General features: G+C 42.4%; 1 protein-coding gene and 1 pseudogene across 1 annotated transcript in view; both read left to right on the top strand.

The window, feature by feature from the left end:
• The window catches only part of LOC126470118 (KN motif and ankyrin repeat domain-containing protein 3), a 400,202-nt gene that overhangs the window by 12,707 nt on the left and 371,841 nt on the right, over positions 1–15,654 (top strand). The gene's annotated exons all lie outside the window — the stretch shown is intronic.
• Positions 6,486–6,603, top strand: LOC126471958 (5S ribosomal RNA; annotated as a pseudogene).

Raw genomic sequence — 15,654 nt, 5'->3', positions numbered from 1 at the left:
TAGCACACCTCAAGAATCAAACATACAGCAGAGCGATTGGTAGGTCTTAACGTAAGAGCTACTTAGGCAGTCGTCCTTTGCACAGTATACTCATTACATGAGACTAATGTATCAATAGACGTATTCCTCCAGCTTCTAACAAACATATGTTAACTACAATTGGACTGATTGTTACGAGACGAGGAAACAACTGCGAGCCGCATTTAGTTGAAGCAATACGCTGCTTCAGTCTATAATGACCTGATGTTAGAATATTCCTTTCGCAAAGTAGCATTCTAACTAAAGCCATCTGACTTATTTTTAGAATATTTCCGTTTCTTTCACACACAAATATGGCCGTATGTCTTGCCGGCTCTTACTGATCTGTTTCTACTTGGCAGTTTTTTGTTAGATTCCTTATCATTGCTTTTGTCTGACAGACTATCAGAAGATTAATTTTTACGTTGAGGTCTATAACTGTTACACATCTGCGTTTTTACAGACGAATTAATACCACTCCTTGCCCCGTCAAAGTCTTCGTATAAACAACTGACATTTCCATTAGCACGTTTGGTCAAAGTTTCAGTGGCGGAGGTCAACAACTCTGCGTCCACTGCTCACTACTAATATCCAGGTCGCTTTACTTGGCTTTGTTCCTTCACTAGGTGATGTATTAGAGAACGCTGTCTCGTTGTTTGTTGTGGTCTCGCAAACTTTTGTTGTTATCATTCAGGACTCAAACCCGGCCACAGTTGTGCGATCTCCACTGGGTCCACCAAGCGAGTTGGCGCAGTGGTAAGACACTGGACGCGCATTCGGGATGATGGCGGTTCAGTTCCCCGTCCGGCCAGAAAAATGTTCAAATGGCTCTGAGCACTGTGGGACTTAACATCTGAAGTCATCAGTCCACTAGAAGTTAGAACTACCTAAACCTAACTAACCTAAGGACACCACACACATCCATGCCCGAGGCAGGATTTGAACCTGCAACCGTAGCGGTCGCGCTGTTCGAGACTGAAGCGCCTAGAACCGCTCGGCCACAACGTACGGCTCCGTCCGGCCATCAGATTTGGTTTTTCAGTGGTTTTCCTAAATTTTTGACGCAGATACCGGGGTTGTATCTCTGAAAATTACACAGCCGATTTCCTTAGCCAGGCTTCCGAAATCAGAGCAACTGCTCCGTGTCTAGTGACATAGTCGTCTGTTAAGCCCTAAATTTCCTTTCTTCTTTTCTTCCCGTTAGGTCTCTTTAGTAACAGCGCTGCAATCGACTAATATGGACGTTTCCCAAATGCTGATTGTGCAGTTGTATAATACAGCTGGAAGTTATACCATATTTGCTTCCATATCAAAGCACAAGTTGTGACATAGACGTCATGTGCTCAGTATCCCTTCTTCCAGCTCCGCTTATTGTTGCTCACACTATGGAGACTTCAAGATTGTGAGTACTTGCTTTACCTAAGGAATAATTAGCGCACGCTGCAACTTGATGCATATACGATGTTGGTACTCCACAACAGCTGGAAGCGAAGTAGAATTGATAAGGCAGCAAGCTAACAACGTCCTAGCCGTTGACTAGCAACGTCCTACACGTTTCCTATGCCTCAAAACAGCACTACCACGGGGTGTGAACATAAAAAGGGGAACAATCGGCTATCTTCTGTAAGGAGGCTCTCAGCACCAGCGGGGGTGACGTCAAGTGTGGCGCAAGCGAGCGTAATGTCCGCATCAGACGTGACGTAGCAGCATTATCACGCAACTTTCTCGAACGATGCCGTCATATTCATAAAAGTATTACAGAGAAACACGGTAAATGGTATCAAAACCGGGAAATTAAAGGTTCTAAAGTCAGTTAAAGGAAAATGAGTGCGTGGAACTACATTATTAACACGCGACTGCAAAATGAGTTGTCAAAGAATTGGCCGAAACATTGAAACCGATTCACATAGTCTCGAAAGACGTATTTCGAAAAGTATTTCATTCTTCATGGTTAACGTATCCGGATATTTCCCTAATTTAATACAAGTCAGTTCCAGATCGTACTGGAAAATTAAATTTTTTTCAAACACTTTTGCCTTTGTTGTTCTTGGTCAACTTTGTTGTGCTTTAAGTTTTCTGTTTCAGTTACTATGTAGGAGTATGCATGCTTCCTACACAAAGACTGCTTTTTCATTAATGAACAGCATACAGATTTGACAGTGTGTACCAGCATAAAAAAAAATTGTGGTGACCTGTTCGACAGACTTTACTGCTAAACACCAAAATAATATAAATGTTTAAGTTTTAGAGAACAGTAACAGGCAACAGCCAAAGGACTGCACCCACTTTTTAACCCGGGCTCAGCCAAACGACTGCACCCACTTTTTAACCCGGGCTGTTCAACTATTTAAAAAAAAAAAATGGTTTGATGTCCTATAGTTCAAGCTGTGTGTGCTACGTAGTACCAGTCACACAAAACTCAACATATATCAAGAACAGCCATATTTACAGAGACCGCCACAAAAAGGTAGTAGATACGTCCCTACCTTTATTAGTGAGGGTCTGTAGCGGAGAGCGGAACGTAGAAGAAACAAAAGGAAAAAAAAACGCTTCAGTACAGACATGAACAAGTGTACTTTTCCTCTTTTCCTTCCATCCCTAACAGATAGTGTTCAAATACATATCGTTGCGTTTCAAAAGAAACTTAGATGCTACTGCTTTAAAAAAATAAAAATAAAAACAAAAGTTGACGTTACATATGATCAACTGTATGTCAAAGATAAATATAAATTAATTCAGTTCTCAGTTTCAAGTATTTCAGTTCTGCCATTTGAACGGTAAAAAATGAAGCCAGAAGGGTGAAGAGCATTTATCTCTATTGAGTCAGTACATGTAGAGTCGAGTGTTTACAAAATCAAAAACCGATACACCCGTCGCTTTTAACGTGAATTATTTCATTCTTTAGTGAAGTCGACAAGTTTCGTCGGTCAAAGATGAAACGCGGTTTGGCGACATGTGAGTGTTGCGCGCGTTATACCCAGAGTAGTGCAGATGAGCTCCTCTCGCAGTCGTATGGTCAGAGGAAATGTCTGGGAGGATGCAGTAACGCTAAGCCCATTAGAATGCCGGCAGCGGATGCGGCGAGAGGTCACCTGATCGGCATTCAGCCCATGGCATCCGCGCTGTAGCAGTCGCTGCCAAGTCATACGCTCGCACATGACAACTTTCCGTCACCGCAGAGAACCTAAATAATTTCTAACTCTGCTGTGGCTTGCATTTCCAAGACCCAGTAATTGGAAACTATGTTCAAAATAATACTCAGATGAAGAGAGACGTATATTCAGAATCATCTGATTAATCCAACTGTACGACATTTGTCGATAAATAAACATGCACAATGTGTGCTGGAATGAGCATAAAAGTTATGATTTCGACATTTGTGTTTATTGTATACTGTCTAATTTCACGAATTTATCTCTAAGCTCTTTATTCGCACGAAGTAATGGCCGCTATCGACAGGGGATCTCAAGTTGATTCCGTATGTCTAGATTTCCGGAAAGCTTTTGACACCGTTCCTCACAAGCGACTTCTAATCAAGCTGCGGGCCTACGGGGTATCGTCTCAGTTTTGCGACTGGATTCGTGATTTCCTGTCAGGAAGGTCGCAGTTCGTAGTAATAGACGGTATATCATCGAGTAAACCTGAAGTGATATCAGGTGTTCCCCAGGGAACCGTCCTGGGACCTCTGGTGTTTTTGATCCATATAAATGACCTGGGTGACAATCTGAGCAGTTCTCTTAGGTTGTTCGCAGATGATTCTGTAATTTACCGTCTAGTAAGGTCATCCGAAGACCAGTATCAGTTGCAAAGCGATTTAGAAAAGATTGCTATATGGTGTGGCAGTGTGGTGTGGTGTGGTGTGTATGTGTGGTGTTGACGCTAAATAACGAAAAGTGTGAGGTGATCCACATGAGTTCCAAAAGAAATCCGTTGGAATTCGATTACTCGATAAATAGTACAATTCTCAAGGTTGTCAATTCAACTAAGTACCTGGGTGTTAAAATTACGAAGAACTTCAGTTGGAAAGACCGCATAGATAATATTGTGGGGAAGGCGAGCCAAAGGTTGCGTTTCATTGGCAGGACACTTAGAAGATGCAACAAGTCCACTAAAGAGACAGCTTACACTACACTCGTTCGTCCTGTGTTAGAATATTGCTGCGCTGTGTGGGATCCTTACCAGGTGGGATTGACGGAGGACATCGAAAGGGTGCAAAAAAGGGCAGCTCGTTTTGTACTATCACGTAACAGGGGAGAGAGTGTGGCAGATATGATACGCGGGTTGGGATGGAAGTCATTAAAGCAAAGACGCTTTTCGTCGCGGCGAGATCTATTTACGAAATTTCAGTCACTAACTTTCTCTTCCGAACGCGAAAATATTTTGTTGAGCCCTACCTACATAGGTAGGAATGATCATCAAAATAAAATAAGAGAAATCAGAGCTCGAACAGAAAGGTTTAGGTGTTCGTTTTTCTCTCGCGCTGTTCGGTAGTGGAATGGTAGAGAGATAGTATGATTGTGGTTCGATGAACCCTCTGCCAAGCACTTAAATGTGAATTGCAGAGTAATCATGTAGATGTAGATTAAGAAATACTGTGAACGAGTGTAAAGCCAAGGAAAGCATGAAAGCTGTTTTTCCTGTTTGTGATTGCATAAAAAGCATTTGGAGAAAAAAATAGTGGGTCGTTTCAGTATCGGCTCTAAGTTGCAGAAACCCTCTGAACAACTGCCGAACAGCATACTATTATTATCCCTAAATTTTCTCGATTCTAGGTCGCCACTGCCATCTATTCTGTGTACATACATAAAATATCATTATAACTCCATCCACATCTACACACCGCAAACCACATTATGGTGTGTGGCGGCATTTTTGGTATTGCTATGTGTTCCCTTCTTTCCTGTTCCATTCGCGAATGGTGTGCGCTTAAAATGACTGTTCGTATCGCTTTTCTGTAGTAAGTAAAATGCTGCCCGACTCTTCGACCTTAAGCTCTGGAAACTTCAACAGTAAACCTCTCTGTGAAGCACAACGCCTTTCTGGCAGTGTCTGCCACTGGAGTTTGCTGAGTATCTCCGCAACACTCTCCCGCCGAGTAAACGATACCGCGAAGAAACGCGCCGCTATTCGTTGAATTTTTTCTATTTTCTCAATTAAACCAGCTTGGTAAGGGGCCCAGACTGATGAACAGTACTCGAGAATCGGTGGAACGAGTGGTTTGTAAGACACTTTTTTCTTGGATGAATTACATTTCCTTACGATTCTCCCAATGAATCTTAATCTGGAACCTAATTTGCCTAGTTTAAGTGATCATTGTACTTTAGGTCACAGTAGATAGTTATTTCTAGGTATTTGACGGGAAATTACTGTTTCTAGTGACTTGTCGGTAAGAGCGAAATCCAACAATAGTGGATCTCTTCGTTTCTTTGTGCGCAGTACGTTACATTTATCTAGGTTCAGGGTCGACTGACAGTTCCTGCGCCAATCATCGATCCTCTGCGTGCCTTTCTGCATTTTGCTTCAGTCTTCCTGCTTCTCATCCTTCCTATATACAACAGCATCGACGGGGAATAGCCTCACGGAACCTCCAACGTTATCCACTAAATCATTAACATAAACTGTAAATAGTAGTGGCCGCATAAAATTCTTTTGGGGTTACTCTGGAAATTGCCTTTACATTTGTCCACGTTACTTCGTTAAGACCGCCGGCCGCGGTGGCCGAGCGGTTCTAGGCGCTTCAGTCCGGAACGGCGAGACTGCTACGGTCGCAGGTTCGAATCCTGCCTCGGGCATGGATGTGTGTGATGTCCTTATGTTCATTAGGTTTAAGTAGTTCTAAGTTCTAGGGGACTGATGACCTCAGATGTTAAGTCCCATAGTGCTCAAAGCCCAATCCGTTAAGACCGATGTTTTCAGTTCTGCCTACAAGGATGTCCTCCGATACTCGGTAAGCTCGTATTTTGTTCAGTGTGGGACGGTATCGAGGGCCCTCCGGAAATCAAGGAAAACGGTGTCAACGTGGGAGCGTCTCTGTCTACTACACTCTGGATTTCACGAACAGTGTGAGCTGTGTTTTGAACATCTCAAACGAGTATGGCCTACGACTTTTTCCAATCACCAGATGTCCTTTTCTCCAGTGGCCGACGATAAACTTCTGCTAGAAGGGGAACAAGTTCTTTCGCATGATCTTTATGGAACTTAACAGATATGTCAAACGACCCAGTTACCCTTCTGCTGTTGAGCATTTTAGTCGATTTTCTATTCGGCGATCGCTTATCGCAATAACTGTCATTTCAGCATTCGTGTAATGATGGTAAGGAGGAACCGTTATGGTCTTCAGCGGTGAAACAATTTCGGAAGACCAAATTCAGTATTTTGGTCTTCTCTCTGTCAACTAGTTTTGGTGCCAGTGTGGTATGCATCTTTTTACAGTAGCATCATTTCTTATTGTCTAAGTGTGGTATCAAGGAAACGGCCTTGCCGCAGTGGATACACCGGTTCCCGTGAGATCACCGAAGTTAAGCGCTGTCGGGCGTGGTCGGCACTTGGATGGGTGACCATCCAGGCCGCCATGCGCTGTTGCCCTTTTTCGGGGTGCACTCAGCCTCGCGATGCCAATTGAGGAGCTACTCGACCGAATAGTAGCGGCTTCGGTCAAGAACACCATCATAACGACCGAGAGGGCGGTGTGCTGACCCCACGTCCCTCCTATCCGCATCCTCCACTGAGGATGACACGGCGGTCGGATGGTCCCGGTAGGCCACTCGTGGCCTGAAGACGGAGTGCTAAGTGTGGTATCAAATCTAGAGAGGTTTTGGTATTAACTTTAATGTAGTCATTGTCTAGTTTAACATTTCTTCATTACCATTCAAGCATGACTCGGAAAAATACTGTCACATAATCAATCGCTTTCGCAAAACTGTAGATGCAGGAATTTTTTTCGTACACTTCTGTGCATTAAATGGCGGACAAATGGCTTTATGAAAGTTTTGCATTACAATCCAATTTGTTCCACTTTTTCAAAAGAATTTTAGCACGGTGCATCTTTTATCCCACGAAACCATTCATCAAGTGAGGATCATTCATTGCCTCATGGACGCTGGCATACTTAATGTACTTTCAGACTGGTTTTCCCTAGTGGGAACTAGTGAAAATCACACAGAGTGAAATCAGTTTCGTACGGAGGGTCATTAAGAGTTTTGAAGCCATCAGTGACTAAGTAGAGAGTAAAATTTAATCACCGATATACGAGTACGAAAGCGTTGTGATGAAAGAACCAGTTGGTACCGTGCAATTTATGACAGACTCTTCTAAGTTCTAGGGGACTAATGACCACAGCAGTTGAGTCCCATAGTGCTCAGAGCCATTTGAACCATTTTTTTTGTTACTAAAGCTTTTGACAGTGTCTGGCACTCATCTGGAAGCTTCGCCGATTCGGCTTCCCAATCAAGTACGTGAAGCTCATTGCCTCCTACCTAGAAGATCGTACCTTCGCTGTCAGAGTTGAAGATGCGACCTCTGCTGCAAAACAAATCAAGGCCGGCGTACCATAGGGATCCGTCCTTGGACCTGTGTTATACACCATCTATACCTCAGACCTGCCTGCAATTCCACGAGTCGAAATTGCCATTTATGCAGACGACACAATACCTACTCTGGACGGTACGTCCTTCGAATGGAAACTCTTTGATCGCCCGATATATTTTATTGTTGTTATTATAAAAATCGTAGATACACTATTGCGGCACATTAAAAGCGGGGATGATGGCAGTACTGTACCTCGGCTCTATATAGGGTCTACATTCGTAAAGACATGATTAGCTTATGCAGTAAGTAAAGCCATGAAAAGCTAGTCAACGTAAGCGAATTGTGTAAGGTGAAACAGTACGGCATGTAAAATCTCTGCTAGAACACAATAATAATGATAATGACAAATTCACTGCTACTAATAATAATGAAAATGTAACTCCTTAACAGCGTAACGATGTGCTGAGTCATTTTCACCTGTAAGGCACCTTATCGTGAGCTGGGCGCAACCTTGGCACACGTCACACGAATCAGCAATCAGCTTATCTTGCAATCTGAACTGTAATGTGTCCTTGCCATATTTCACGTACGTTAGATAAGGAATGGACAGAGGTGAACGTTGCGTTATAGTATGCTTAGAAACTTCACGCTGGGCACGACTCCACGACCCACCCTTACTGGTTTAATACTAGCAGCATCCCTCAGTCGTACCTGGATAGCTCATACCGTAAGACCATTGTTCCGGAAGGAAGGCCGGCCGGAGTGGCCGATCGGTTCTAGGCGCTTCAGTCTGGAACCGCGCGACCGCTACGGTCGCAGGTTCGAATCCTGCTTCGGGCATGGATGTGTGTGATGTCCTTAGGTTAGTTAGGTTTAAGTAGTTCTAAGTTCTAGTGGACTGATGACTTAAGATGTTAAGTCCCATAGTGCTCAGAGCCATTTGAACCGAAAGGAAGATTCCTGTTTCCCAATTTTAATATGCTAGGAAATTTCAAAACACACTGCACTCCAGAATGAAAGATTTAGTCTCAAAACAAGCATGCTTGCCAAACCTCTGCGATACCTCTTCCTCCGACAGTGCTACCCCAGTGAAGTATTAGGAGAGTTTCTGAGGAGTTTGGAAAGTCGGATAGAGGTACTGACAGAATGGAAAATGTGGATGTGGCTGTGGGTGATGCCTGATAGCACAGTCGCTAAGAGAATTGTTCGTGAAAGGGAAGGCACTGGATTTGACTACTGGTGCGGCAGTTAGCTATAGGCTGCTAAGAAGTTCCTAGTTTGTTACTTAGTTTCCGAGGAATGATTATTTCACATGGTTTAAGCCATAAATTGTGTTAGTAAGGTATTACGTAACGTCTTCTCTAATGACGTATTGCTTGTTCACGCTCCCTAAAGTTGTAGTGCTATTACTTTCTTTGATTTTGACCAACAGAATGAACACTTGTGAATGCTTTAGTAGTACAAATAGGTCCTTCGAAATGCCTGGCGTAGTAGAGAACGATTGATTTCTTACTGAAGCGCCGGGATGGTTCCTTTGAAAGGGCACAGCCGATTTCCTTCCCCATACTCCCATCATCCAACGGGACTGATGACCTCGCTGTTTGGTCATCCTCCCCCCCCCCCCCCCCCAAAAAAAAAAAAAAAAAAAACAAAAAGATCAACCAACCAACCAATCTTATTTAGGCGTGTTACAATTAAAGACCTTATGTGTGGACGCTTCGTGCTCGAAACTGAAGCAACATCTTCAGGAAGTAGTGTGACTATTTGAAAACTTCTACAAAATGTGGACTTTCCAAAGTGTGCCGAATAGTTTTAGCAACGATCAGCTTATCGTAGAATCGCAACTGTAGCGTGTCTTAGCCATATGACGTGTACATTCCTAGCTAGTAATCAGCATTTTTCGATCTCAGTGATATCAGTTAACGCGATTCAATAAGCAGTGATTTCGTCCCGCAGCAAAGAGCAGCCGTATTCATATGCTACTTCACTGTCGACAGTATCTTGATATGAATGCGCTTAATGTTAAAGTTAAATTAAACAGTAATTTAAAGATGCCTTTTGACATACGCCAAAAATGTGAAATTATTTGATCAAATGCTCTATTTTTCCCCAAAAGATCAGTAAGATAGTGATTAGCTGTTTTTTATTTCAAGTGGGTTGCATACATTTTTCCGTAGTTCCAGGAGTGTCCCGGTCAACAATGGACCATTGCCTCGTGGATGAATGTAACTTCTCCACAACTTGATTCAGGGGGAGACTCTCTCGCTGATAGTTTTTATCAGTCTATACAGAAACCGGACTTATAATTTCACCAGAATAACCATAGCTGCGGTAATGGTAATAATATTGTGATGCTTACAGCTTGACGCAAGCCGCTAAAATGACGTGAAGTCATAAAGACGGCCTACGAGTATTATTGCAAAACCTTTATTAAAAAAAAATTCTATCTCTTTGTCTTGCAAAAACTGATTACATATCTCGATTGTTTTCCTCTTGCTTATAAATACGGATATCTTACAAAATGCATTGCACCAGTGGAATGGATGTCAAAGGAAAATTTCTCTCGTAGTTTGAGCGCTTGTCTCGCGGAACAGCACTTTATAGTTCTTGTATTTAACGACTGTGATCTTACTTCGGTTCAGATAACCGTTCCTACAGTGAGTAATCACGTAACTCTTAGTAAAGATCTTTTACAGAAAGATGAATACTGTCTCCTTTCTAAATTCTGTGACTGATACTGGACAATGAGGTACTTAGAAATGAAAGAGTCGATGTACATCCTTCTCATAATTTCGTTGGGAGAATCTTATCTTTTGTGGCTAGGCAGATAATTTAAATATGTCGATCGCGCAAATTTTTCGTCCTCCGCTTTCCCATTGTGGAGTTAATGCCTTAAACAACAATGACAGAAGCGACATATTCTATTATTTACGAGTGCCGGTACATTGTCTTGCTTGTCAAGCTGCCACTAGAAGTACAAATGAATGAAGAAAGATTAGTGTTCAACGTCTTGTCGACGTCGAGCTCAGTAGTGCTTTAGGATCAGCTCGGATTGGAAAAGAAGGCGGGAGCGATTTGGCTGCAGCCTTATTTAAAGTAACCATACCAGATTTCGCTTGTAGGGAATTAGAGAAACGGCATTTTAAAAAATCTAGATGCAACCCGATGGAGATTTGAATAAGATTCCTCGTGAAAACGAGTTCAGAGTCTTAATCTTTGCATACTCTTACTATATAGAAGTACAAAGCTAAGTAAATGTAAGCTTCTTAGAGAAACGTGTGAGAGATGCAATTAGTTCCAAGTTTGTTGCACAGTGGATAATCTTCCTGAGTTGGTAGGGAAACCCAATTTACTTTCATGCTTCCAAACTAGTCAATACACCATATCTAACACATACCAGGTTGATATTGGCTTACATTCACGCAACTTTGGAAGCTGTTGAGGGAGGCCAACCCTAGAAGTGAAATTAGTCTACAGCACTACTCTGACGTTCTTCAAAACTCACGCTGTTGGGACAAAAATAGTCCACACTGCCTTAAAATGCCTCCAGACCCGTAAGTGTGCTTGTATTGCGGTGGAGCGCGTTTCAGACAGCCAGTCGCGTGCCTGCGTGCTGCTGTACGTACCCCACCGTGACCCTCCTAAATGTCTCTGCCTTTCCATATGCATGAGATACTTTATTTGTGAATTCCAAGTTAGCCTAAGCGATATTGCATGTTCACTCGCTTCACAGTGATAGCAATGTGTGCATACTGAATAATTACGTTTCATTTACTATCTATTGATGTAGAATATTTTATATTTCTACCGTGGGCTCTTGTACTATCCTCATCGGGGAGTGCAGGAAGAAAATACTTTCTAGTCAATGTGAGATCTGGATCCCTATGTGTGTGCATGCTTCTCGAAACCTGTTGATGACAATGGAGTTATGTCTTACCTACTTCGTTCTGATGATAACTGTGATATTCGACTAATAACTACTCAATCAAAATTTAAAAAGAAGAAGTTTTATAGCTTTTTTAACCAGTGTTTTATGCATTTCATGTTTTATCTTAGAGAATGCCGAGCACACATCACGTGCCTTCACTGCTACAGTGAGTCTCCCACACAGTTGCGGGCAACACATAGGGCAAGTCTCATTCATATAAGATGGTGTGCTGTGGTATTAAGGAATTATTGCAAGATTTTCTGGATTTTCTGATCTATTGATCCGGTAGCTTCAGAAGTTCTGATGACTCTGGTTTGTTGTCCTGTTTGCTTGTAGTTACTCATCTCACTTCAGAAACGTACGTGGATCATTGATGTCCAACGGCAGTACTTTTCAGTTGAGAATTTTGGTATTTCGTTTGCCTATGACGATAAAAGTTTTACTGATGATTACACAGCTAAATACGGAGATATGTGAGTGGACTGATCGAATGGCGTAATGTACAGAGCAGTGGCTAATAAGACAACGTGATGAGCCACACTGAGATCGAGATTCCATACTCAATCAACGAGCGTTAGTCTAATAAACGCACCAGCTGAGTGTGATTTTCAGCTGGTGTCCCATTCGCCTTCGAGGAAATCCGCGCTTGTTCCTCATTTTTGTGTCAGAAGGACAACTCATAAACATACAAAACAAGAAAACCCAAAGAAATATTCAAGGACAGAAGGCGTGCATGTCAAACATTCCTCCTCTACAGCTGTAATATTGTAAACTAAGGAAATGAACCTGACGAGAAAAGGCAGAGAAAAGAACTACCCTGACTCTCAAATGTGGACTAGGGCCAGAGGGAAAATAGTTTTCCGCAAACATTTGTAAGTGTTTGAGCAAAACAGATTGGTTTTACTTTAGTTTGTTGTTTTGTGTTTTAATGTACAGGCATCTTACTTCAACTAGAGCCGATAGTTTCCTCTTAATGAAACAAAATAATTAAGACAGCTTTTCTCTGTGATAATCGTGAATCATCTACACATCCTTGTCGTAGACAAAAGTGAGTTTCCCTTTTCTCCGTTAATAGGTTACTCGTTGCAGACTACCTCCACACCGCAAATGTTCCTTAAAGAGAAAAACCTAAGCCTCTAGTTTTTCACAAGACAGTCTTCCCTTCTTCGGGTTTTTCTTTACCTTCCACTGACAACGCAAACAACTATCACAATGCACCCACACTTTTTGAGAAAATGTTTGTGAAAATGGAGCGACCACGGCAAAAGATTGGGACTGCCTCAACGGGCACGAGAAGTAGCTGAATTTCGACAATTAGTAGAGTGGTAGAGTGATCAAACTAATAACATTGGAGTAATGCCGAAAAAAGTCATTGCTCTTTTCTCGATCTTTTTTTTTGTCCTTTGACTATTATGAATTGTTATTTTTTAATCACTTCTTTTAGTAATTATCTACCTTGTAAGAAATTACGCTTCAGCATGGAGCGTTGCATTAATGCTGTAGCGAAAGACAGCAGTTACCTTTGAGTTGTTGATATAATGTTATACACTATGCAATAGACGTAAATGAGTGGTTCAAAAATGGTTCAAAGGGCTCTGATCACTATGCGACTTAACTTCTGAGTTCATCAGTCGCCTAGAACTTAGAACTAATTAAACCTAACTAACCTAAGGACTTCACAAACAGCCATGTCCGAGGCAGGATTCGAACCTGCGACCGTAGCGGTCGCTCGGTTCCAGACCGTAAATGAGTGTATCACCATTCGAAACTGGTTCTGTGACTTTCGTTTTTAGTACGTAACGGGGACAGCCTCCCCCTCTACTTTTCGGAACTTCACATAGGCTCTTCTGAGAAATGTTGAGGTTCATAATCAATGAGTTGAGACAATAATACCCTATGGTAGAGCAGCGGCTGCAGATCGCAGTTGGAATGACGGTGTGGGCTTCTGAGTGTAACTGTTGCCTGTATTACCCACAATCCATCACATATGAGGCTTGCATTTCTCGTAACATACTGTAATTGTAATTAAATCCCAATCTATGCAGCTTCGTCTCCAATGACGTTTAACTTCTTCCAAATCGACGAAAACGCTCGGAACTACAAGGCCATTTATATCTTCCGTAGCCGGCCGGGGTGGCCGAGCGGTTCTAGGCGCTACACTCTGGAACCGCGCGACCGCTACGGTCGCAGGTTCGAATCCTGCCTCGGGCATGGATGTGTGTGATGACCTTAGGTTAGTTAGGTTTAAGTAAGTTCTAATTTCTAGGGGACTGATGACCTCAGAAGTTAAGTCCCATAGTGCTCAGAGCCATTTGAACCATTTTTATCTTCCGTATACAAATACATGCTTACGTAAGCATAAGAAATAACACGCGCCGAGTGCATCTGAGGAAAGATATGCGATAACTAGATGCACTGTTGACATTGCGAGGTCGATGTACTTCCATGACATTTGTAAGAGTGCAGCGTCAACGCAGCCCAGCTAGTCGTCTAACCTCCGTGCCAGGCAGCGCGATCAATTACAGAGATAACCGTGCCCACGCGTCCACTGCAGCCACGTCAGAATTTTCAGTTAAGAGATGTGCATTTGTTTTTATTTCTTTGAACTGACTGTCATCTGTTGGTGGCATTAGCAGGTAAATGAGAGCATGTACGATTTTCGTCTAACGATCGCCGAGGGAGCTAAAAACTTCAATGTGATAAAAAGTGCTACGTAGATCGTTTACTTCATTTCTTAATGTGAAATGACACCATGGGCGATTCTCTGAAGAAGCAGCACTTAACTAGGTCTAGATTAAAATAAGGAATTAACGCTATGACTACATGAGGTGCCAGCGTGGTGTTGGTCCAGAGCACTAGATCTTAACAGATAATTATTTCCTTCCACTGGTGCATCTTGTGTCCCTTCCCTCTCTAAAAAGGAAAGCTTAAGAAATGCCATTGAAGCTATTAAATGTGCCTGTGTCATTGTTCAATTGTTAAATCACTGATTTCATTCTTATCTGGCGTTACTGATTAGTGTAAGTTACTGTTGCAATACTAACCCACCACACATAAAACGACTACTTTAAAAAAATTATGAAGTGTCAGCGTACTTTTTAACACATTGTCTGAGGATTTGATTGGAAAATGGTAGGAAATATTCAGGGCTTAATACGGCAAGGGAAAAGAATCAAGAGCGTGTGACCCCTTACTGCTCCACACTATCGACAGGGACACTTGTAAATTTCATACGTACCATACACCACCCCTTTAAAAAATTCCGAAACTGATTTTATTTCTAGCCTATGGGGGACGCTTGAACTACGGTGGCAGCTTGAATTAACAGCTGTAAACAACAGATGCGCATTCCACCTGTCAGTTGTGAGCAGGCAATGGTAAGATGTGGACGCGCGATCGTAGTGTCAACGTTGTTGTGTCACAAATCGCAATGCAGCAATGTTTCTAAATCAAATGTTCAAGACATTCTCCAGAATGCTTTGGAGAAGAGAAAAGTGTGTTCGAAGTTCGTCCCACACACCGTAACTAACGGAAAAAGGAAAAAAAAATGGAGAGAGAGACGTGTGGACGCAAGCCGCCCACGTCTTGATTGAAATGAAAAACGTGGACAGTTCTTTTTTTCTGGAAACAATCATCAAGGGTGACGAGACTTGTTGCTATCATTACGAACCTACCACAAAACGATATAGTAGAAAGTCACGTGAATGGTCCACGCTGTGACGACATAACGGACATTCAGCCCAGTGTGACGCGCGAGTTGAACAACATCCCAAAGAAAATTTTTTTGACAGCTTCACATGGTCATATGAACGCTCTGTGCGTTAGTGAGTTATTTTGAAGTGGTGGAGGGGGATGATTACGAAGAACACCTGAAGCATTAAAATCACCAAATTCTCGTTTCTCTTCTCTTTTTTTTTAATTAATCCAGTCTCGAAACTTTTTAGACTGCTGGGGTGGGGTATATCGGCACTTGTCACGCGTTACTGCAGGAAATCTGAGAGTCAACTGACTGACGAGCGGATGAGTCGTCTAAATACAGACTTTCGCACCTCTGACCAAAAATAAAAATCAAATACATAAGGCCAACGAGAAGACTACAGTATATGCCTGACGAATTTTATCGTTTAAGATGCGTAAGGTGAAAGTGTTCTGTGACCACACAGCGTGGAGAACGGATAAAA

This window comes from Schistocerca serialis, chromosome 3, assembly GCF_023864345.2.
Source record: "Schistocerca serialis cubense isolate TAMUIC-IGC-003099 chromosome 3, iqSchSeri2.2, whole genome shotgun sequence".
Taxonomy (NCBI): Eukaryota; Metazoa; Arthropoda; class Insecta; order Orthoptera; family Acrididae; genus Schistocerca; species Schistocerca serialis.
The sequence above is the reverse complement of the archived record's forward strand: the minus strand, read 5'-3'. Positions and strand labels throughout refer to the sequence as shown.